The sequence below is a fragment of the Corvus moneduloides genome, chromosome 2, assembly GCF_009650955.1.
Source record: "Corvus moneduloides isolate bCorMon1 chromosome 2, bCorMon1.pri, whole genome shotgun sequence".
Classification (NCBI taxonomy): domain Eukaryota; kingdom Metazoa; phylum Chordata; class Aves; order Passeriformes; family Corvidae; genus Corvus; species Corvus moneduloides.
In genome coordinates this window covers 68196146-68219762 of record NC_045477.1, presented here as the reverse complement: position 1 = coordinate 68219762, position 23617 = coordinate 68196146, and the positions used below count along the sequence as shown (strand labels likewise).

The window sequence follows — 23617 nt, the reverse complement described above, 5'->3', positions numbered from 1 at the left end:
TATCCTTACTTCTGTATCAATCTATTGATATATAATCACGTAATACATTCCTCTTGCAAATGTAGCTACATATTTTTTTGCTTTAGATACTGCCCTGCAAATTCATGTATATGGGTAATAGTTTTTAGTAGCAGGCAATAGACCATGTAAACAGCCAACATAGCACATAATGAAGCTCACGAAGAACAAATTTTATCACCCAATGTCAGTCAGCCAACCTCTCATGTAGATGATTTCTTTAGATATATTCTATAAATGAATAAAATATTTCTAAGTATGACTAAATAAATATTGATGTTTTAAAATATTTTATCTGAAATTCAATGGAAATGAGCTTTGTCTTTTTCTCAGGGCATAGCAATGTGTGCAATGTGATGTTTCTCTGTTATGCACCTTATCACACTGTCTACATGCAATCTTCTTCTTGCTATCACTATTCATTTTTCATGTGCCAAGTATTCATTAATCCTTTAACCTCGGTAGGTAGAAACCAGTTTTCCTCTGCAGAACACTCAGCGCTCCCTGTTCCAAGTGGTTAAGAAGGATGAATGTTGTTAATACTCGTGTTTTTTTATTGATAAATCTGAATATAAGCTGTGCATCTGTCCAGGGAATGTTTCCAGCTGTCTTCTATAGTAGCCTGATTCCTACGGGATTGCATATTTTATCTTTTAAAACAAGTGTTACAATGTTAACTTTTGACTTGGGTGAAATCTAATGAATCACATATGTAACTTACTCAGAGTAGCTAGAGCTGGTTCTGATCCAAACTACTAGCACAAGGAAATATGTTGCCTGGGTCATTAGACTGTATTTTAACTCTATGCTCACTTTTCTCCAAAGGAAATGATTACACCAGAGGCAACATTACAATAGCAAATCACGCCTAATCTCCTTCATGGCTTGTGGAGACATATATTTCTGTTTTATAGCCATTTAAACATTTATTTACTATTCTTTTTTTTTCCTTGTGGACATAGAGGTAAGATGCAGGGACAAATAGTGAAGGGTTATGTTACCCAAACCATTTATGCCAAGAGGTGGCAGAGGACCATTACAGGGAAAGTGATGAGTAGATGTATTTCTGGCAGCTGGCATGAAATCCTCTATGGGAACAAACACTGGTTCTGGTTCTTCTGCCTTCCTCAGTAAATATCGTGCTGAGCAGCAAATATTAGTTTGTATTTACTGAAAGTAATAGCGTTTTAGCAGTAATTATTTACCTGCGCTCTGCCTGGCTTTCTGTGTAAATACACAAGCTGTATGGGCATTTACAAACACCCTCACGTGACAGGCCAACTTCCTAGACACGGGATCCATCCTTCTTTTTGCTTCTTATTTATCCAGTAATTGTTATGACTGGGACTCTCAGGAACTGTTGAGCTGACAGTGAATTTGAGAGAATGAGGGGTGGGACTCAAAGAACTTGCCATTTTCTATCTGCTCTGACCATGGCTTCTGCCAGGGGCTAGCACAGCACCCTGATTATTCACAAGGCTATTAAGCTTCCTTAAATTGAATGGCCCCCGACCATTGCCCAGAAACCATCTGAGCAGGCAGGGCTGGTCAAAGCTCACCTGCACTCTGGCCACACCGTGTTTACTTCATGCAACACGAACCACACGGGAGGAAGCAGAAAACAGCCACATCAGCTTTACATTAACAAAAGGCTCTCCAAGGCAAGAGAATCCCTAGGTAACCTGTCAGGCCCGCTTAATAGCTCCAATACCGCCCAGGCATGGACCAGGATCTTTCCACCAAAATGTTTCCCTGTCTAAACACGTGTAAGAATGCTTTTGAAAAGAAATATAGATTTGCATCTTAAGGTTTAATGATGACTCTTAAGGTTTATATTTTTGTTTCCTAAGATTCTGAAAGTTCTTTTAAAACATTAATGTAACAAAGACTTTGTTTTAAACAAACTTTAAGATTATGGAATCTGTCCTTTGTATGTTGTTCATAAAACCTTTATACAACCCAGTATCTGCAGCCCTTACGTGAGAAAAATCTTCCCCAAAAAGGAAGTTCTCAGTTTGCAGGGGCGCGACTCCGGCTTACAAGCGCTGACCAAAAAAAAAAAAAAACCCAACCACAACCCTACGCCCCGCATACTTCTCACGAGCCGCAGTCTAGCTGTGCGAAGGAAACAAAATAAAAGCGAAGGGAAATGTTCGCAGCGCTCAGCCCCAGGTAACTGCGGGGGCCGGGCCCGGCCAGACCCTCCGGCGGCGCGGCCCTGGGGCGGCCACATCGCCCAGTGTGTCCTTTCCGCCGGGATGCCCCTCAGTGTCGTGACCGCGTGTGCCGCCGGGGCCCCTTCAGCGCTGCTACCGCCCCGTGTCGTCCCCTCGGGGCTCCCCTCAGCTCCCCACCGCCTTGTCCTCCGGAGGCGTCCCCACCGCCTCGCCCCCCTCAGCGTCCCCTCGGCTTTCCCACAGACCCGAGTTCCCCACGGGCTCCCCCACGGCCCCGCACCCTGCTGAGCTTCCCCCGGTGCCTCCTTACCCCGCCCCGCCCTCGGCACCCCCCCGCCCCGGGCCTCCCCCCGGCGCCCCCGCGCCCCCGCTGCCGGCCCCGCCCGGCCCCTCCCCACGGCGCCCCGCTGCCCTGCCCCTCCCCGCGGCCGGGCCGGGGCCAGGAGGGGGAGGCGCGGCCGGGCGTTCCCGTCCCCACCCCCCGGGGCGGGGCGGGCGGCGCACCGGGGCGGCCGCGGGGCGGGGGCGCGGCCCCTCCCTCCCTCCCCTCCCTCCGCCCGGCTGCCGGTGGGGGCGGGGACGCGCCGCATGCCAGCGACGCCACCGGCGCCCGCCGTGGCCGGAGCAGGGGCTGGGAGCTGGGGAGGGGGACACCGGTCCGGACCCTTTGTCTGAGCGGCCGGCGGGGTGTCGCGGCGGCCCCACGCGAGGCGCGGCCAGGCGGCGCCGGGAGCCTCCACCCCCGGCCCACCCTGCCCGGGCTCATCATGTGACGCGGGTAAGTCGGCGGCGAGCGAGCGCCGCGGCTCCCCGGGCTGCCCCCATTCATTTCCCGGGGACGGCCGCCGGCTGCCTCCGCCGGTGCGGGGTGCGAGTGCGCGGGGCACTGCCGGGGGAGCGCGGGGCGGGCGGACAGAGAGAGAGCGGGGACCCTGTGTTAGGGAAGGAAACAGTTTCTTCTCCTGCTCTGCCGCTTCTGCTCAGGTCTGTGCCGATTCCCTTTCTTACCAGGATAAACGGCTAACGTGTGTGGGTTTTGCTGCTGCTGTCCCAGCCGGCCCTCTATTCAAAAAAACAAACAAACAAAAAATCGCTCCTATACTGAAGTTAAATAATTTTGAAGAAAAAGAGAGGGGGCAGGGCGGCCCCCCCGCTTCCCCCGGCGCCGCCGGGGCGAGCCGGGGGTTAACGGCGGTGCCCTCCCTCCCCCGCTCCCTCCCCCGCTCCATCCATCCCCTCCTCCCGCCTCCCTCCATCCCTCCCGGTGCCCCGGAGGCAGCGATACCGGGGTAGGGTGCTAAGGGCCGGCCCGAACTTTTCCCTCAACTTTCCCGCTGAGGCTTTAGGAGGGGGAAAAAAGGGGTGGGGGTGGCGGCGTGTAAAAAGCGGGGGAAAAAATAAAAAGCGATAAGTGGGGAGTGATGAGCAGCGAACTGGGAGCGCCCAGCCCTTTGTGCTGCCGTCCCCGGGGGGAGGAGGGGGGGGGGTGTGGGTGGGCGGCCCCCCTGCACATTCGGGGCTGGGCAATTAATATATAAAAACAAATAACAAAAAAGTACGAAGTGTAGCGCTCTGTGGAGGGGAAAATCGGAGTGTAACACTGTATTGGGGGAAAAATCGAACTATAACACGCTATGGGGGAAAAAATAAAAAAGAGTATAGTGCTGTATTACCTTCTACAAAAATAATTAGCTTCTTTGAAACAAATGCTCGCTCTTGCAGAAGTCGGGAGCTTGGGGAGCAAACCGCTGGTATTTACATTTAAAGCGTGTACTGAGAGCGGCTGCGGGAGATGGGTTACCCCATGGCATCAGCGTCACCCTGTAAAGCCCTCCGAAAGCTTTCCGCTGCTGGGATGAAATTTCCTCTGGGATGGGATGTGGGCTCCTATCCGCCTCCCCCAAAATCCTGCACCACCGCTGGTGGTGGGATGTTGTGGGAGGCGGATAGGAGCTACCAGACGCGTTATTTTATATTCCCCTCCCCGTGGTTTGCAGGGATGCGATGCTCCGGTCCAGAGAGCGTTTTTTGGGTTTTTTTTTTGGGTTTTTTGTTTTTGTTTTTGTTTTTTTTTTTGGTGTGTGTGTGGTTTGTGTTTTTTTTTTTTTTTTTTTTTTTTTCCCGGATCTTGGCGTGGCATTCAGTCCCGCAAACGGGCTTGCATGGGAAATAAGATGTTTTATGCCCTTGGGGAGGAGGTACGAGCCGTTTCGGTAGGAAGCACTGAAGAGAAGTTCACTTGATCGGGGTCTGTATAGAGCTCTTGGCAGCCCCCCTCCCCCTGAGTAAGACAGTAAAATAGTTCATTTTTTAAATGATCCATAATGAAATAATGGTACTCTTCTTCCTCCCTCCACCACCCCTTTTTTGGTTTTTTTTGCTTTTCACTTTTCGTCTCGCCACGGCAGGTAGATAATTCGCGGCAACTTTGCGAGGCTGCTTTATATAGCGCTGGCATATGGGCTCCATTTTCTGCTCTCTGGTTGGTCTACAACTCTGAAATGCACAGGAACAGCAAAGTGGTCGCAGCGTAGGATTAGTAACTGTGCTGAATAGGTCACAGATGGGGCGATAGGAGCATTTTAATAGTGACGTAAGGCTGCATAAACCGAATCTGCATTTTTTTTTTTTAACATATTATTCGTGCTGGGGGAGGGGGAGTGTCTTGAATATCTTTCTAATGGGACGTAATCAAGTTGAAACCTCTGTCTGCAAGCTGGCATGTCACCTATCGTCACAAACCAACCGCGCATAGCGAAGGGAAACATTGCGGATTTTTTTTCTAATGTATTTTTATTTTTTTTCCCCTCCCCGTGCTGCCGGAGGCTTTGGCAGCCGCTGCTTCGCTGCTGCTGGCAGGTGCCCGGGCTGGAGGCTGGTGGATGACATCACCCCCTCGGTGACACCCATGCGCGCCCCTCCCCGGGGCAGCACCCCCACCCGCTCCCCCCACTGCCTCCAGAACAACAGTGGTGGCATTTTCCTCTTCTCATTTCTTTTTCTTTCCCCTTTTAGTATTTTTTTCCACCCTTTTTTTTTTTTTTTTTTTTTTTTTTTTTTTTTACTGTGGCTGGTGCCTGGAACTGGGAGGAGGGGGGCAGTCTGAGAAGCACCTTTTTTGTGGGGAAAATAGCTTTTTGGCAAAGACGTATGCCATAGGTCATTTGATGAGTGAGTGCACCTATGCTGGATGGGCTGGGAAGGAGTTTAGGATATGGGAGATACTGTTTGTTTTCTGCTTCTGATAGTGAGGCAATATTAGACATGTAAATAGGGGGGATGGGAAATGATGTATTTTTAATTCTTTTTTTTTCCCCCAGCCGTAGTTCATGATAATATTTCCAGGCCTTTCTTTGCTTTCTTGTAGAAAAACCTTTTCTGGAAAGGCCTCTGAGAGCCCAAGAAGACTCTGTGTAACAACTTTTAAAAATAAACTTTAAGATTCCAGGACAGGCTAATCGTGGAATCCTCTGCCAGCTGTTTCTGTCAGGATCAGCCAGACCTGAACATGCACGAGCAGAGTTTCATTCCAGATGAGAGGAGGCAGAAATGTGGGGCTGAAATAGCTCCTCCTCTGGGAGATGTTAGAATGGGGTCAGCGAAGGGCTTGGGCTGCAGAACCCTGTGGTAGTGACCATTTTCTTCTTTGCCTAGACCAAGGCAGTGTGTGATGGTAACCACCACAGTTAAATAGAAATACAGACCATGCATTTGAGGAAAATGAGCAATGCCTTTCCTGGGTGCCTGAGGAGGTATCTGCTGCACAGGAGGGTTGCAGAAGGTCCATGTAATTCCCGTGGAGTTTTCAGTGCTGCTATGCTGTCCCATTGTTTAGATTTTGGATGGTCTATAAAACAATGGAAAGTCGTGTGCCTTTTTTCATGGCTGGGTGCATGATGTCCACTTATGCAAGCATTCCCAAAGATAGAGTGCTGTAGCCTCCTTGCTTCAGGCTGCTGGATGACCTATGTGAGCCTTGCATGGCTGCTGGCACCACTTCTCTGGGTGGCCAACCTCCTTGCTCCTTCCTTCAGTAAGTGTTGTTTGCTTTGTGGGATAGGTCTCATCAGTACAAGGTCGGTTTTGACCAAGTCTTAGTTAGAATCAAGTAAAATGGGAGAGAGTGAATGATGTATTTGTTTATTAATAAAGATGGAGATAGGAAAACATTTTTACTGAAGTGTCTTGCTTGTGGCTTTTAAAATACTGTATCTTGATTTATTTTTTTGGAGAATGATTGTGGTTTGCCTTTCCTTGACATAACCACAAAATGAGTAAAGAAATTAATTTCCCGAAATAAAAATTTTGTTTTTAGAAAAGCTGATATGGATGCAGCACCCAGACTTTGACCTTCTCAGCTCCTGACTAGTGGTTGTTTACTACAGCTGCAGCTGTGCGTCTTTGAAAGAGGAGGAGCTGCAAACACAAGCATGCTCACTTTTCCTGCTAAGAGGAAAACATGTAATAAACATGCTATTTCAAAGTGAGATGTTAAGTAAAGTGTTGAGCAGCCAGGTTGTGGCTTTTCCTTTCCTTTGTGCAAGATGTGCTGCACTGTATCTGTAAGAGAAGTTTTGAGTCTTGCAAAACATGAAAGTGTGAAATGACTACTTTTCCTATGCAGTAAAAAAGATTTTTTTTTTAAATTGAATTCATGCTTGCACTAGAAAGGAAAAATGCTTTTGCACTGTAGTACTGAGGACACTGTCAACATTGTTCGTCATATGTAACCTTACCCTATGTTCAACAACTGAACTTTAGACATTCCTCTTGCTTCAACTGAATGATTTTTTTTAAAGTCGCTACTAAAGGCAAAAAACCCCCAAACAACAGCAAAAATCATATTTGATGATTCAGTGTCAAAATGATTTAGTTTATAGCTAGACAGAGGTATGCTGACATACTTGATCGAAGTGTTGATGAGACCTTGTGGCACTCTTGCAAAAGTGGGTAAAATTGGACCAATCTGAGGATAGTTGTGGAGTCAATTTTGGTTTTTTTTTTATATATATGTGTGTATGTATATATGTAAATACATATGTATATAAACGCCAGTGCTAATTGTGCTGTGTTTGCATTTTGAATCTCTCTTCTGTGCGGAAAGTTTGGTTAGACTTTGTGCCCTGAAATATGTGAACTTTTTCATACTTCTGCAAAGTTTGGTGTGACTGATAGGTTTGAAGTTTGTTCCAAGTCTGTGCTGTTGTTTGCTCCCAAGCAACAGCTATAAGAGATTAGCTCAGTTGGTCAGAGCATGGTGTTAATAACGCCAAGGCTGTGGGTTCTGTCACTGTATGGGCCATTCATTTAAGAGTTGGACTCAATGATCGTGCAGGTCCCTTCCAAGTCAGAATATTCTGTGGTTCTACAACACGAAAAAGGTAGACTGTTCTTTAATTAGTTCTATTTACCTTTTGACTACAGAGAACTCTTAAAATAATACTGAGAGATAGAAAGAAGAGGGAAAATGAACATAGCTTTGCCAAAAAGTATATCCATGCTGTATGTAATACTGAGCTTGTGTGGACTTTCTTGAGTTCATTGTAATAGCTCTTCATATTAATTAGAAAGCCTTATCAAAACTTTGGACTAAATCAAAATCAAATTATTATATAAATTTTTTTTTTTTTTTGCATCTATGCTGCATAATGATGTGTTTTGATCTGGAGAAGACAGCTTTAAATTATGGTGTGCCTTGGTTCTGTAGCTGTTTCTGTAATTGCCTGCATTTTTGGGATGGCATGGTGGCATGAACTATCCCAGTATTTCTCAAATATATGACAAAACTTGGGAGTGAATACATAAAGTCATGTCATATATATTCAGGGACTGTATGCCATATACTGTCTGTTTCTTTGTGCACTAAACATCTGTACACATAGCTCCTGTGCCAGAAGAGTCCCTTCAGCCACAGCTACAAGGGTAGGACTTACCTAGGTGTTGGCTTGCTAATTTTTAATTTTTTTTTTTTTTTAAGATCAGTAAAATCACAAGGATGCAAAAGCTAAGGTTTATTGGAACTAAAACTGTGTGTTAGGATCAAGGGAGATGCTATGATTAAAGACTATTAAAAGTAGTGATACTCAGTGATACTAAATAAAGTCTGTGAAGACTGTCACACATTGACATTTCTTACCCTCTGAATGCGATCCTAGTAATGTCTGTGCTTTCTTTTAAATCTGGTTTATTTGTACATAGATTTGGGGGTTTTTTTGGTTGTTTGTTTCTTAAAACAAATGCCCTCGTGCAGTGGTGTTTATCCTTTTGTGGGTGGCTGGCAGTGCTGGCACTGACAGCCTTTGGAATTGCAGTGCAGACCAGCACCACTTGAGTTAAGGAATGTCTGGTTAGCAGTAGCAAGCTTTTGTCCTCTCTGTGAACCAGCCTTCAGGACGGGAATGAGGCGTGCTCTTTGCTAATGGCTGGCACGGTATTTGCTACATAGCAGAGTAATGATGGGACTCAAAAATCCCGAGCTTTGTTCCTGGCCTGGCTGTGGGGCGAGCGTGTTCTCGTTGTTTAAACATAGAACAATCAAATGCATGACCTTGGACATCAGCGCTGCAAAGGGGATAATTAATCAGATGATGTATCATGTCGGGAGACCCGAGTTCTAGTCTCGCTTTTGTCATGCGTCACCTGGGACAGGCACTTTGTTACCCTCTCTGTAAGGTGGTAAGCAGTGACCCTAATTCCTTATTAATGCAGGATGTTGTCCAGTGGTCAGAGCAGCAAAGAGCACAAGGTTTTGCGTGCTAATGCTGATCCTCCTGCTGATTGCCTAAATAATTTCTTTTTCTCTGCCTCGTCCAGGAAGGGCTTTTCTGGGGGTGATGTTGCATCTCTGTTCCGGAGCCTTACAGGTCCCTGACAGCAGCATGAGCAGCACAGTGATGCTGGCAGGCTGCGTGGGTGCAGAGGGTGTGTGCACAGAGCTCAGGCCAGCTGGAAATAAGGTCAGGTCCATTCGCAGAGCTGGAGATACTGTCAGTGAGCTCTGGAAGCCTTCCTGGGCATGAGTGAACTCATATATACTTTGTTCAAGTCTTGATAGGCTGCCATTGACAAGGGTAAAGGCAACTGTCTGTCCCCCAGCATTTTCCCTCTGTGGATCCCTGAGGGAAAATCTTACAAAAAAGTACTCTTTACAAAAAAGTACTGAACTTTTCGTTTGCTTTTTTTTTTTCACTACCAAAATTGTCAGAAGTGGCTGGTGTGTTCTCAGATACTTTCAAATCAAACTTTGAAGAACCAGTCAGTGAGCATTTCTGTTGAAATGATTGAAGTTTGTTAACTGGAATATGCATTATTAAAAATTTGTTACGTCAGTTTCAAAGAATACCTGTAACTTTTGTTATATACCATGGATGTTATTCCTTTTTTTTTTTTCCCCCATGGTACCAGCATTTTCAGATGGTCTGCTAAAAATTGAGGGGACCTGTTACAGCAGACATAATAATAAGTTGTCATCTGAGGTAGCCACTGAGATATTTAGAATTAATGATACCAACTGCCAATTCCTCCTAGAAAAAAGGGAAGATAATAACTATGAGTATTATGTAGTAACATTTGATAGGAATCTGAGCAGGACTTAACTTAAAATCAGAATAATACAGAAATGGGATTTTTTTGGGTGTTCTCTTTGAGTGTTTAATGCTGGCATGGAAGAGTTTTGAGTTAGTCTTCAAGTATGGGTTGGCAGTGCTCTAGAAGAGCATGTAAAGAGCTGTGATTGATGACACTTTAAAATCTTTTAAAGTGTTGGACAGTAGTTGGAGCTCTTCCAGTTCCTTTTTCAGAGAATCTTTCAATTGCAAGAAAATTGCAAGTGGGAAATGAAAAGATTTTTCTTAAGAAAATAGAGAAAAACATTCCTTTCCACCTTCTATACATTGGTAACAGTTACAAAGTGACTTGATTTTTTGCTTTTTCTGTCTAGCCAAGGAGATCTTTTGTATAGATAGTGCCCTACACAATTTTGAAAGGAAAAAATGAGCTTTTGAAAGTGAGAGCATGCAAAGTTCATCTAGTTAGGAGGCAGATTTGGAGGCTGCTATTTCTGATAGCATTGCCATTTTCACTTTTACTTTTGAGATCTGTATTCAGCTAAATCGACATTTGGCTAAAATGTCTTTGTTGAAAGAGTATATATTACTAATTGGAGACCTCTTATTTTGAGAAGACGGTAAATTTGTAATTTTTGATTGTGACTTTAGTGGGATAAAGTTTACAATAGTCACATCAAACAATTAAACATAGTAAACTGAAAAAAATAGTGAGATTTAGTACACTTTCTCTGCTTTGCGTCGCAGCCAGTCTCCAAAGTAGATTTATTTTGTGCTTGCCGGAGATGTGCTCCCCTTTGGGTTTCACATGTTGCTGGATTTAGGAACACAGTATTTCCTTTGCATTGCGATGCTAAAGAAGTATGTGGGATAGGCAGGGGTGGAAGGCTGGACTCTATGCATAATAATCACAGACACCTGCCTAAGTCAGCTCTGGTGGATAATTTGAATAAAATACTTTCCTTTTCCAAAAAAAGAGCTTAGCTCATCCTTGTCTCAGAAGTGTGTACTAAAATCATGACACCAGAATAATTCTCATGGTCAAAAGACCTTCAGAAAACCCCTCTGTTGGCTGCCAGTCCAGGAAGTCTCAGATGTTTAGTTCACACATAAATGAGTACATTGTACTTGGTAAAAAATAGGTGGGAGAACACTTGCAGTGCTCAAATCCTGGGAGAAGCACTGGAGGCCATGAAGGATTTGGTGGTGATGAGGAAGGCATAGCAGTTTCTGTGGGCTCTTGCTGTGGCTTTAGTTGTTTGGTGTTTAACTTAGCCCATATATTGTGAGAGCAGGTAGACCCAGCCAGGCTGGGATTTTCTATAGTAGGGGCAGCATCAGGAGCTCAGTGGTTTGGTACGCAGGTCCTCTTGAGGGCATTGCCTCAAGCTCATCAACAGAAATGGAAGATATTTTTACCTTCAGATCCCACCCTCCTTCCCCCCAAATACTACTGAAGTTCCACTTGTGTGGCTTTCATGGGCATCTTTTTTTCTTGCCTTAAACAAAAAGGAAATAAAAAAGAGGAATTAGAGCAAAATAAGGAAGTTTCTTCTTGTGATGGATTCTGACTGCAGTTGATGCTGCATGTTCCCATCCATCAGTTCTCATGTGTGTTTAGCTATTGCGCTGCCTTCTGCCTCCTGGCAGCAGCACTGCCTGGCCTCTCTTTGGGCAAGGAATGCTGCTCTCCTCCTCTTGCTGTAACCCTTCTGTTGATAACTTTGTCATTAAAAAGCTTCGTAATTCTTCTTTGCAGCCACATTTTCTGGATTCTGGATTATTTGAAAGTGGCTTCCCTTTAATGAAAACCGTAGCAACTTTAACTACTCCCCACCCCTGTTTTTTCTTAACATTTCTACTTGTACAGTTGTATTTTCAAGCCATCTGACCAAAGAGGCCTTTATAGATAACATTTATATATATATATATATATGTGTGTGTATATATATATTTGCTAAAATTGCTACTTGCTTTGCATAAGGGTTATTTTCTCACTTGTTTAGTGCCTAACTGCTGAGCCCTTTGAGCAGGGCTGCCTTCCTGAAAGCACGGCTTTCCATGGCAGAGAGAGGGAAAGGTGGGGCGGAGGTGTTCCCCTGCATTTTGTTGGGGGTGCTGTAGTGTCTTTCAGCAGACCAGAGCAAGCCAGGGTTATTCCTATGCCCAAGCTGACTCCTTGCATATTGCTGTGATATCAAAAATAGAAGCATGAGGGTAGTGTGAAAAGTCTTTTCGTATTGGTTACGTATTAGAAATATGAAAATAATCAGTGGAAATATTCTCCTTGTTGTTAGACAATGTTAAAACTAGTTCGAAAACCCTACAATTCTTATCTCTCAAAGAATTTGTAACAAATTTTTAAAGGAGAGAACAGAAATGAGACACGTGCTATGGCAATCATTTGGTATGACCTAAACCAGTAATTCCAGTCAGTGTTTGTCAGACATTATAGAGTTTTCAGCTGAAAAGCTGAATGACTATACTGCAGCTCTTTTGAAGCTTGAGGTTTGGCAGCCGTGTCAAGTACAGGAATTGTCCTAAAAGTGTCTTGGCAGCACTGAAACGCCATAGAAGAAGCAAAGCCACAAAGCCACATTTAACCAACATCTAAGTTGCAAAGACTTTTAGGGATTTCTGCCTGGATGAACAAGTTCGAATTTAGGCACAGATGTTCAGAGTCTTAGTTGGTGGTGGACAGGTTGGCATTTAAGCAGATATCACAGGAAGTGTACACATTGAATAAAGTTACATTCACTGGAGGCAGGACTTAGTGAAGTGAGAAGAAATATTATATATAATACCTCAATGTGGGATCAAATTGTAGTTTCACTGATTTGTATATCAGAGAAGACCATTGTGATCATCTAATTCAATTTAAATGATGCCATCCGTAGAGTATCACCTTGTCCTGCACAAACTGTGCACAGTTTCTTGGAACTGGAACATTTTGTGAGTAGACGTTTCTAATGTAAAAAAACTTTATACAGTGGGCAATCAGCTGTCGTGTTTGGTGAGCTGTTCCAGTGGTTATAATTACTCTAATCTCTGTGCATTATTTCTTCCCTGAATTTATCCATATATTTGGCTTCCAGCCACTTAACCTTGTTATACTTCTGTCTCTTAAATGAGTGGTCAACCAGTCTCCTGTCAATTCCTTCTCTGTCTTCATTTTCAGAATATGCATAATTGAACAGTATTTTACTTTAAAGACTGTTAAAGACGGTGAATTGATTTAAATCATTTTGACTTCAAAGTAGTGGGCAGGAAAACTTGATTTAAACAGTCAGTTTAAATCTTGTTTGGTTTCTGCAGTTCTTACTCATTTTCCATTCCCAGTGCTGTCTGTGGGGTAAGCGATGCTTAGTGCTCTGATGCACAGTAGGTGAAATAGTCTTTATGCAGAGTATACTCAAATTTTTATTTGAGGGGATGCACTGTGTGCATACCTGTATATTTGAAAAGTTTGTGGAGTTAATGTTCATTTGCTGTGTTTGAATTTTCAGGTGTTTAATATTACAATATGACTGATGTGTTTCTGATTTACTAGGTAGATCAATTTTACAATTTACTTTGTCAACTATACTTAGAAATTGGAACTTGTAAACAGTGGAAAATATCATTAAAATATTTTTTAATAATATCTTGATTTCTTTTTGATGTGCCAGATTACTTCAAATATCTTAAAATGTATTAGTGTTATAATTAACTTTTATATTGAATAAAGGAAAAATAGTACTTAGTTATTAAGAGAAACTCAGTTTCTGTTAAAAGTACCCTGGAGAGTTTAGAACTAGTAGGTATCACCCTTCAGTATATTGTTTATATTAAAAGACTGGAAGAGAAACATATTTATCTAGTTTCTTTTGCTCAAGGTAGATTTTTCAATGTCCAAATGATCCAGTAATGTGTGGTGGTTGAATAAGCTGTGAGAAATAAGATATTCTGTTCTACACCTGCTTATTGATTAGTTTGTGTTTCAGTTTTGTTTAGTCTGTGGTTTTTATAGGGTAAGTAGTTTCTTTGAAACTTTAACAGCAAATGAGTACTGCTTGAGCATTGATGAAAGAGAGAATGTAAATTGGTTTCATAATTTCAAATGTAATTTTGGTGAAAAATTTAAATAAGAGTCAGAATTTTTTGTTGGGACATATAATAATGTTACAGGAAAAAGCCATTTCTTTACCAGACAGATTTTGGAGCAGCCTTGGTTAGCCTGCTCCTTTTAAACACTGTCAAAATGTAGGATTGGCCAACTACTCTTGTTTTGTGAAACCGCATATGATTTTTCAAATACTTAATTTATTCTCAGCTGATGACACTGACACCCCAGTTCTCAGGTGCCTTTTTGGGCATGTCTATTCAGTGTATTATCTGAAGTATGAAATAGGATCCTTGTTGGCCAAAGGTACCAGCTGAGCAGGAGCACCCAGGCTCAGTGTTTGGTGTGCTTACCTTGTGCTGCACTTCTCAGACCTTTCAGTCTCTTACACTGTTGGTTTTTTTTTTTCCTTCCTATGTGTTTCCAAGATCATTCCAAATTTAATAATGCTGTTATTTGGATAGTTTGCTTCCTCTCCCCTGCAACTGCTTTTCATTAATCATACCAGTTTTAAAGGAGTTACTAGGAATACCAGGTGATTTTGCTGAGCTGTGCTCAACTTGGGGAAGTTTACTCTTTAACAGTAATTTTATAATTGAGGTCCTGCTGGTACTCAAACAAATTGGACCTTTTCACTTTAATTATTTCATCTTTTTTGGAGACATTTTTCAATGCTTAGGTATACACTGCTCTATTTCCTCAGTCTTTTCAAAGAGATACAATTATCTAAATAAAACTTAATTTCTGCATGTTCTGACTTTAAAACTATGATCATAAGTAACCTTGTTTTAGAGGAAAACTAAAGATGGGCCTTTCTCCTTTTTTTTTTTTTTTCCTGCCGTCTCTCTAACTTCTCGGAATAACAACTAAAGACCAAAGCAAGATTTTTTGCTTGCCAGTTTTTTCGTTGTGTAGTTTCATTCAGTATGGTAACTTCCTTTCTACTTTTATTTGTCATGGAGCCAGGCAAAATGATGTAGGACACAGAGCTATCAAAAAACATTACGGTTGGAAAGGTAATTTGCTTCTTCCTGAAAGAGTGAGAAGGAAGTTCGTTGTCTGTTTTGCTTTCTTTTTGCAAATTGACGTAACTAGTGCAGATCCTGTGAGAAGGATCAGGGCTGGAAACAAGGACCATTGTGCAGTCAAGCCTTGTGCAGCAAGTTAGAGAACTGGAAAGTGGTGGTCAGAGGAAAGGTTTTATTAATGCTTCAAGCTGCCTGAGAGCAAAATGAACCAGGTAAAGAGCAGTAGAAATAAATCCTGGTACAACAGAGATTTTGTGATGAAAGAATGTCACTTTATGCTCTTGAGAGGAATCCAAATGGGTGTTTACTTATCTGTGTTTTAAAAAAGGAAATACATTACAAAGCTAATTTTACAATCACCGTGTACACTGCTACTGCAAAACTAATTGGTCTGTGAGGAAAGATACCACCTTTATACGATCCAGTTGATGTTGGTGACTTGTTAGTTCCAGCATTTGTTCCAGTTCCTCCTCTGTGATGGACTGTTCTTCAGTCCAGTGTCTGTTGAGGCTTCCAGTGGGATGCTTGCACTTTCCTTCATTGGGCTTGCTACTGTTTATGATCTTTTATGTTCTTTAGGAACCACCAGTTTATTAAGAAATAGCTCTATACTATCTGGCAGTGGTGTGCAAGCCTCCTGAATGAGGCTCATGAACATCTCTACATGGAACTTTTGAACTTTGTCATCTGAGTACAGTGCTTTGTGTGGCAGAGAAGAAATGTGAGCCTAAAGGATTTGTGGTCATTAGCTTAAAATCTTTCCCCTGCAAAGGCTAATACTGATTTCATTTTTTAACTCAAGTGGAATGTTTAGGTGTTGTTTCTTGTTCTTCACCAGTAATATTGCTCTTGCTTTCTCTATGCACCAACTGTTAGCCCTTCTATCTGTTTTTACTTTTGAGTTTTTAGGGCTTTTTTTAATGCAACATTAGTTTCCATTGCATAATTCTAAATGTAAAAGCCAGTCATACCTTAATTTACATTTTCGTGTTATAGATGACATAGCATGTTACAGGTCCCTGGAGCCCTGAATTTCTGCTGAGGATTTATTGCAGCAGTTCCTGAAAACAACGTGGTGAAGCAGTAACCCGTTGGTTTCTGGTTTGGTGCCACAGGCAGCTGGAGCTGCACATGGTGGCTCAATGCTGGTGTCTTTTATTACCTTTGGAAAAGCTTGTGGTACCTCACAAGTTGCTACATGGAAAGCGACTCCATTTCTTTCATTTAGGTCAGGCTGTCAGATGCTTTTTGTGTCCTGCTCTTGTGTAACTGGGACAGCTGAGGTTTGAGGTGACCACGACTTCACTTGCAATCAGGCAGAAGGGTCCCAGGGGTCCTTTCCTCTCCTTGCAGTCGGGGTGCAGGCTGCCTTTTTTATGTGTCCTTGTGTTTGTTCTGCCTCCAGGATCTTGGGAAAGTATTTCTGTTCTTTCCCATCTGTTTCCCTGTTGTGCTCTTGGAATCTCTGTACGTTGCCCTTCTCTGGAATGAAGGCAGGACGCAGGGGAGAGAAACTACTAAATTAAGGGGTGTGGGTAGGACAGAAATGGTCCAAGAAGAGTGAAGCTGTGTGTTTCATGTGTAAATGGTGGCAAAAACAGCCGTTTGTTGCTCAGTGTTGACTCAAGGTCTTTTGAAAACTACTTGCTGCTGAATATACTTACCATGCAACATGGATTTCTCTTATTGTGGGACTGGTTATTATCCACTGAACATGTTGTCCATTACTATCGTCTCAGTCATGAGCTGTGAAATGACATTTCTTATTCTGCAGACAACTTCCAAGACTTGTTGCAAGACAGAAACTGGTTTTCACTAGTTGCCAAAGAAGTTTATGTACCTAGTGTGATGCCTGGTATGTTGTGTTAAGTGATTCTGTTGCAATGGATTCATTTTTGTTATTAGAACAATCCTCTGTTGTAATGTCAGAAGTCTTCTGGCTGCTCCTTCAAGGTTTTGAGTCTTATTTTGTGTGCTGTTCTTGAGTATGTGTCTTTGTAAGTTGCAGATTCGTGCTGGATGCAGTGAATTGCTACAGCTGAAGTCCATAAGTTTGGCTTGATGTGTATTACATCTGGAGGAGGTTCTCGAAGGGCTGGTGTTTCTTTGGTTACCCTGAGCCACCCAAGAGCGTCGCTGTCTTACCCAGTGTTGAGTTTCTCTGAGTAAGCAAAATGCAGCATCTTGAGCTCTGAGTATGTTTTGTGTATTAAAACAGTTCCTGAGGGTCTCTTGTAGGTAGATGTGAGCAGATGAGAGGGTGTGATATGTATTTTTCTAGTCTGGATTCTTTTGGTGAAGTTTCAGAATCTTTGTTTTTCAGCAAGAATGTTTGGACACAAAATGTTCTCTAAATATATAATTTAAAAACACATTACCTGGCTTTTTGGAAACAGAAGTCTTACAGAACTTCTAACAGACAAGAAAATAGATTTCTGTGTTGCTTTGATCTGCCTTCAGTGTGCAGGAGCACAAAAATACTGTTGCAGGCATTTTGTTTTAAAGTTTTAAGGCTTCACATTTATTGAAGTGGAATTCATAAATTTGTTATTTCTATTTAAGACTTTACTTTTTCCTCCTTTCTTCTTCAGGTGGAGATACTATGTTATTGCTACTTCACTTATAATCTTGCTTCTTCCAAAGATCCCATCAACAAAATTACTTTGAGTATATTTTGTGCTCCTCACCATTTATTTTATGTCTGCAGGATGCAGTAAGCAGTCATGCCTTAAATTGTTGTAAATATCTGTCAAATAAGAAAAATAGTAGAAAAAAGATCAAGTAAGCAGCATTCTGTTACAACATGCTACTCTGTTCCTAGATTTGATTTCTATCTTCATTAACATTTGAACTTTACTATGAGATGCATAATAGTGTTTTTAGAGAGGGTGGTGAGATGCACACCGTAGGAGTGATAATTAAGAAGCGCCTCATTTTTACATGTGCAAAATGAATGTAATGCTGTTTACTCAGGACTCTTTTAGGTCTACCATTGGGAAAAACACGTACGAAAGCTGAGTAATACAATGGTTATAAGATGTGGGCTTCAGATGTCCATAGATATTTCTGTAGATGCTGGATATGTACATTTCTTCAGTTGCCTCTGCATGCTGATATTTTTTTTGGAAGATATAAGGAAAAGCGTAACTTCTTTGTCAGACTGAGAATAACTTCTGTGAGCCTTGTAGCCATGAAAAGTGTATTGAAGGAGGCTGTTTGCAAGAGGTATTACCCACTTGGTTTCCTTGGAAACATAAAACATGATTTACAAATATTGACTTGAGAAAGCTGCAGCTTAGAGGAAATCCTAAACTGTTGGTTCAGGCTTTTAAATTAATATCTCTAAAGAGTTCAGGCCGTGCTGAAAGTCACTGCGTGTCCACGAAATGACATTTTTAATAATTCTGTGTTTCTTGGTGTAATAGCCAATTCTGAATACTGGAGGACTGGAAATAATCTGAGTTCTACTGGAAAATGGATACTAAACTGGGAACCCTGGCTCTAGTTTCACCTGTGTTGAACAGCTCAACTCCTGACAAAATGAAAAAATTGATGCTTTTAAAAGTCAGATAGTTAGTGCCTTACCACTGATGGAGTGCAACCTGGAATACTTTCTCTTGGTGAAGTTTAGACACTGTAAATTATCATTTGTATCTTGTAAATGTTTTAAAACTCAGTGGAGGATGGTTTGAATGCTCCTTGTTATGTTCACGCAAGAGATGGTGTGATAAGCTTAAGTAAATTACATTCACTGGATAACTTACTTTTATTGCATAGAAATTTTCATATACACTTCAAGACTGCTGATCTTAACTTGGTCTTGCTGGCCTCATTAAATTTTTTGAAATGAAAACTGCTTTGTCTCTGGAGCACACTGTTAGCTTATCTCGAAGTTGGTGTTAGATGAATGCTGGGGCATGGAAAGGGGCATCAATATGAGAGAAGAAGTGTACAGAAGTATTGCATATGTGTTGCGAGTGCAGACTGCTGGGTAGGGATTGCGTCTGTGCGCTCATTAATGAGGAGCAGATCTTGGTTCAGTCAATCTAACTGAGGTGCTGCTGATTGTGGTTTAATTTGTGCTTCTCTTTGTGTCGGTGCTGGCTTAAGTGGTTCCTGTTACCACCCATCTCCTGTGGTGCATCTCCCTCTGTCACTCAGCTTCTGCTGTCAGCAGACTGGATTGGATCAAGAAACTGCCCAAACTTCTTTGGTTTCACTGAGTTGTTCTTAACTTGCATTATTTTCCCAGTTCATCTTCTTAAAGATAAAGCAGAAGGTGGAGTTGTATATGGCTGAAGTTAGAACAGGTATACAGAGTCGTTTGTTGAGGATTGTAAACATGGCTGAAAAACTGAGTATGAAGGCTTAGGAAGGCAAACATAAATACTAATAGGAAGATAATTATATCCAATGAACTCTAGTTCTTTGTGTAACCAGATAAACTACATGGATTACTGCAAAGTCAGTCAATATGGGAACAAGAGTTTACAGTGTAAGAGTTCTGCTAAAATTTGGATTGTTTCCATGTGAAGCCATTGTGCCAACACAAACTGAATTTCATATTGCAGGACTGATTGTGAGATAAATGCCTCCAGAGGAATCTGGAGAGAAGTCACTAGCTTAAACTTTGAAGGATGAAGGGATAACTGCAGTGAAGATGTACAGAGAGTTCTCAGAATACAAAAGTAGAAGATAAAAATGTATGAGATGGCAATGTGATACTGCTTTTATTATTCTGGGTTTTTTCATGTCATAATATGATGAGTGTCTTTTGAGTATCACTCACTTTAAGTGATTAGAAGAGTAGCCATATAAGGTATGCAACCTCTAAGGGAGAAGCTAGGAAAAAATACACCCTTACACCTATTGCTCTTTACTGATTTTCTAGGGCATCAGCACTAAATTGGTAGTTGCAAAAACTCAGTCCTGTAAAAACATGAAGGGGACTTCATATATTCACTGTTTTTCTGGCAGAATATTGATACGATTTTTAGTTTTAGAATCCTTGTTGTTTCTAGCAAGTATAGATAGATTCTAGAAAGAGTTATGTGATACTTACTTAGCTGTTGCTTTTATAATATTGGGAGGCTTAGAGCACGTCTTGGCTTTGTGGTGGCTCCAAAGCAGCTCCAGCACAGTGTCAGTCCTCAGATACATTGGCTCTTCCTCTAGGTTATATTGACTTCTGAGAGTAAGGTGGTGAAAGAAGTGAGAGATGACATAAGCCACAGATAAAGAGAAATATCAATTCAAGTAGAAAGTAAGTATCTCTTTCTTACTTACCTTCAGCCTGTAATGTGTGGAATCTCTGACTATCAGCCAGTTGTCTTACCAGGCATAAGAGCCACAAGGTGTTAAAGCTTTCTGGACAGAGCACTTGTGTTATCTGTAAACCACTTATGAAAGAAAGAAAGAAAGAGCTATTTCTGCTAGAGGAAGATGGAGACTTTTGTTTTCAGCTCCATGATAAGATGTTTTTCATATTGCAGCTGAAATCACCATTTGAGATGTTCAAGGCAGGTTGGATGAGGCTTTGAGCAACCTGGTTTGGTGAAAAGTGTCCCTGCCCATGGCAGGGGGATTTGGAACTAGTTGATCTTCAAAGATCCTTCCAACCTGAGCCATTCTGTGATTCTATGTGAGAGGAGCTAGTGTGGAGGTAAGTTGGATTTGCCAAGTCCTTCGAATCATAAAGGGCTGTTTCATGTCTTCTGTTACGTGTTTGTTACCAAGCTGTCATTGCTGACTGTGAGGTTCGAGCCAGTGGCAGATGGCTTCCTCTGAGAAGAGGAAAGGATGAGGAAGAGAAGTTATGGTAGAATTGGCGAAGCCCACAGAGTCATTCTCACTGACTGAAAGAAACTAATTATTCTGGACTTGGTTTCAGGTTTACTTGGTCTGAGCTCAGATCTGCACCCTGTATGACTTGAAAATACATTCACCAAACAGCAATATACTGGACTGTGCATATGTAAATAGTGAAGTTTCTGGGAGAATATTAAATACTGGGTTTAAGAGAGATTCATTTGGCAAATGGCGAGTTAAAAAAGCCCAGTTTCAGTGTACTCTTAATAAAAACCAACCCCAAATCTGAGATACTGCCAGACACCCTCTTTAGTTAGCAAACTGCAGAAGAATGTCTGTGCAAAATAGGAAACGTGTTTACTTGGCTAGCTTTTTTGAATTGAAACATTGCAGGTGTTGTGAAATACTGTAGAATGTACAAATGAGCATGTTGTCCAGACAATCACATTGAAAGACATGGGGTAGTTCATACACTGTGGTGCACCTCACTTAGTCATGGTGGTAGTCCCAAACTTATGAATGTTGAGATTTTGTGGACAAGACTTAAGAATCTACTCTTACTTGGAGCATTATAAGTATTTTTCTATGTGTGGTGGGGTGAGATGGAGGTGGGAATGGAGAGGAGGGAGGAGGAGCATCTGCTTCTTACTGAGTTAAAGGTGTTTTGTTTTTCTGAAATTAATCAGTAATTGAATTAAAACGGGGAAGAGTTGGGAACAAGGTGAGCAATTGAGAGGGGAGTTGCTGGATGACCAAAGTGGCTTTTGGTAGGGAGGCAGTGGGAGGTAGACTGGAGCACAGCATCTGGTAACTTCCTAGTGAACATGAGAACTGGTTGGGTTTTCACTTTCCAATAGGCTATTTGGGAGAATAACAGAAAATAACTGAGTAAGAGCAGCAAGACCAAGACTCATTGAATAGCAGGGAATGAGGGAATAAGGCTGTGCTGCTCAGAAGTGTTAAACTACTGCCAGGTGCTCTGCTGAAAGTGCCAAGGTGCTGCCTGCATTGGTGTACAGGGAATATTGAAAATATGCATTGGTGGGTGTCCTGGTTTGAGACAAATTTGGAGGAATGTCTGAAATGAACATCCTCTGATAGAAGGCAGGGTACAGCCACCCCTCCCCCACCAGGTTCGGAAAGAATTTTCCTCTGAGAAAAGTGGAAAAAAAGTTATTTATTTAACAAACAGAGTGCACAGGAGGCATGGGAAAGGGAAAAAAAAAGAATAATGCTAAATAATAAAACCTCTTGCTGTGGAGAGAACCTGGTAAAATTCAAAGTCCTTATGGGTGTGGCTCTCTCCTCTCTGGAGCTGGGGTTTGGCGTGGGCCCCTCCAGACCACAGTGTAGGGCCTCCTGATGATGTTCTGGTGTTGCTGAACAGTCCAGAAAAGGAGGAGAAGAAGAAGCCAAAGTCCCAGGGCTCCATATTTTAGCTAACGAACAAGAAGCTAGCTACAAAACAAAGGGAATGTAACTCTTCCCTGTTGCAGAAGCGGAGCAGCCGGGCAGAAGAAGCCAGCAAGCTATCTCTGTTTTGAACACAGCACTGAATGAATTCCATCGACTCTCCCCCGTATCCCAGAGCTAGCTTTAAAGGCACAGAACTCATGTCTGGCATAGGGCAGACAACAGGGAATACAGTATCGTACAGTCACCCCAGGACATTCCACCCCTTATTCCATATTGTAGGCTTAATGCCCAAAGAAATATATTCTAACTCTACACACACACACACTTACACATACATATATATATATATACAGCTATGTACAGTTACATACAAACAGTAACACTCAGCAAGCAGTGGTATACAGGCATTTCACATTACATGTGGTTCTCACCAAACATCAGATCTCCCTGTGGTACACAACGTGTTGTTCCATCTTTCTGCATTACCCACCACGTGCAGCCAGGTCCCTGAGCAACGACAAGCCCATGGATGGATTTGTACTCGAGGCAGAATTAACCCAAACAGTCTTTCCTAACAGACCTCTGACATCCACCACTGGGACCTTATCTCCGTCTGCTGTATGCAGGGGCTCAGATTGGGCAGGGCCAGCTCAGCTGGTGGAGCCTCCGGTGTTAACTAACCAGGTGGCAGCGGTGGGCTTTGTAATTCCCAGCTGAAAAGCCTGTGCGTCTGCAGGGGTACATCCAGGTTGGTTGGTTGTAAGAGCAGCTCTTTGCCCAGAGTTGTGCACCTGCACAGCATCTGGCTCTTTTCTGACTCTGTCTCACTTTCCACTCAGTAGCAGAAGCTCCATCCTTGCAGGGGTCTGGAGAGCACACCTCTCTGAACCAGAGGTTCATCTCAGCTGTAGCTGAGATGCTCTACAAATAGACTAAAGTCCATGGCATAGGGGGAAAAAATGTGTGTTAACCCTCGGGTTTACTGAAAGTTTAAAGAGTGAAGTTTTCACTGCTTACTCAGTAGATAGAAGAGTATCTGTTAAGGGAAATAAACCACTGCAATGTCAAAATTGAAAACAGCCACTGAAGGATTTTTTTTGAAACAGCTCTGCTTTCGAAAAGTCAAGTTTTTAAATTTGCAAGCAGCAGGCACGTTGCACAGTGGAGTTTAACTTTCAGTTCTGTCACTAGCAGCTTTTTGCTTGGGGTGTTAATTTGGTGTGTCCTGAATGTCACTGTAGGTAAACTGAAGTTATTCCTTCATACTTTCATCATATTGTTTGGATTTCCAATAGTGAAAGATACTGTAGTCTGTAGATACTTCTTTGCTACCTTTTCTTAGATACTTAAGCTAACTTTCCTTCATGCAGATTTTCATGTTCTATCACTTTGTTTGGGCTTCAGGTTAAAAAAAAAAAAAGGTTACTTTTTTTTTTTCCTTTTTAATTCTTGACAATTTGAGCTGCTCTTTGCTTCCTTTTCATAATAAAAGCACAGCAGATA

At 42.3% G+C, this 23617-nt stretch overlaps 1 protein-coding gene across 4 annotated transcripts in view; it reads left to right on the top strand.

The window, feature by feature from the left end:
* Positions 1–2911: 2911 nt before the first annotated feature.
* KLF12 (Kruppel like factor 12) overlaps positions 2912–23617 on the top strand; it is a 236053-nt gene continuing 215347 nt past the window's right edge. For 3 of the 4 annotated variants that reach the window (XM_032099956.1, XM_032099955.1, XM_032099950.1), the window contains exon 1: positions 2912–2973. The gene's annotated coding sequence lies outside the window, so the exon portion shown is untranslated. Of the gene's footprint in view, positions 2974–3011; positions 3180–23617 lie in introns of those variants that run through there. The other variant, XM_032099954.1, reaches the window with a different exon arrangement.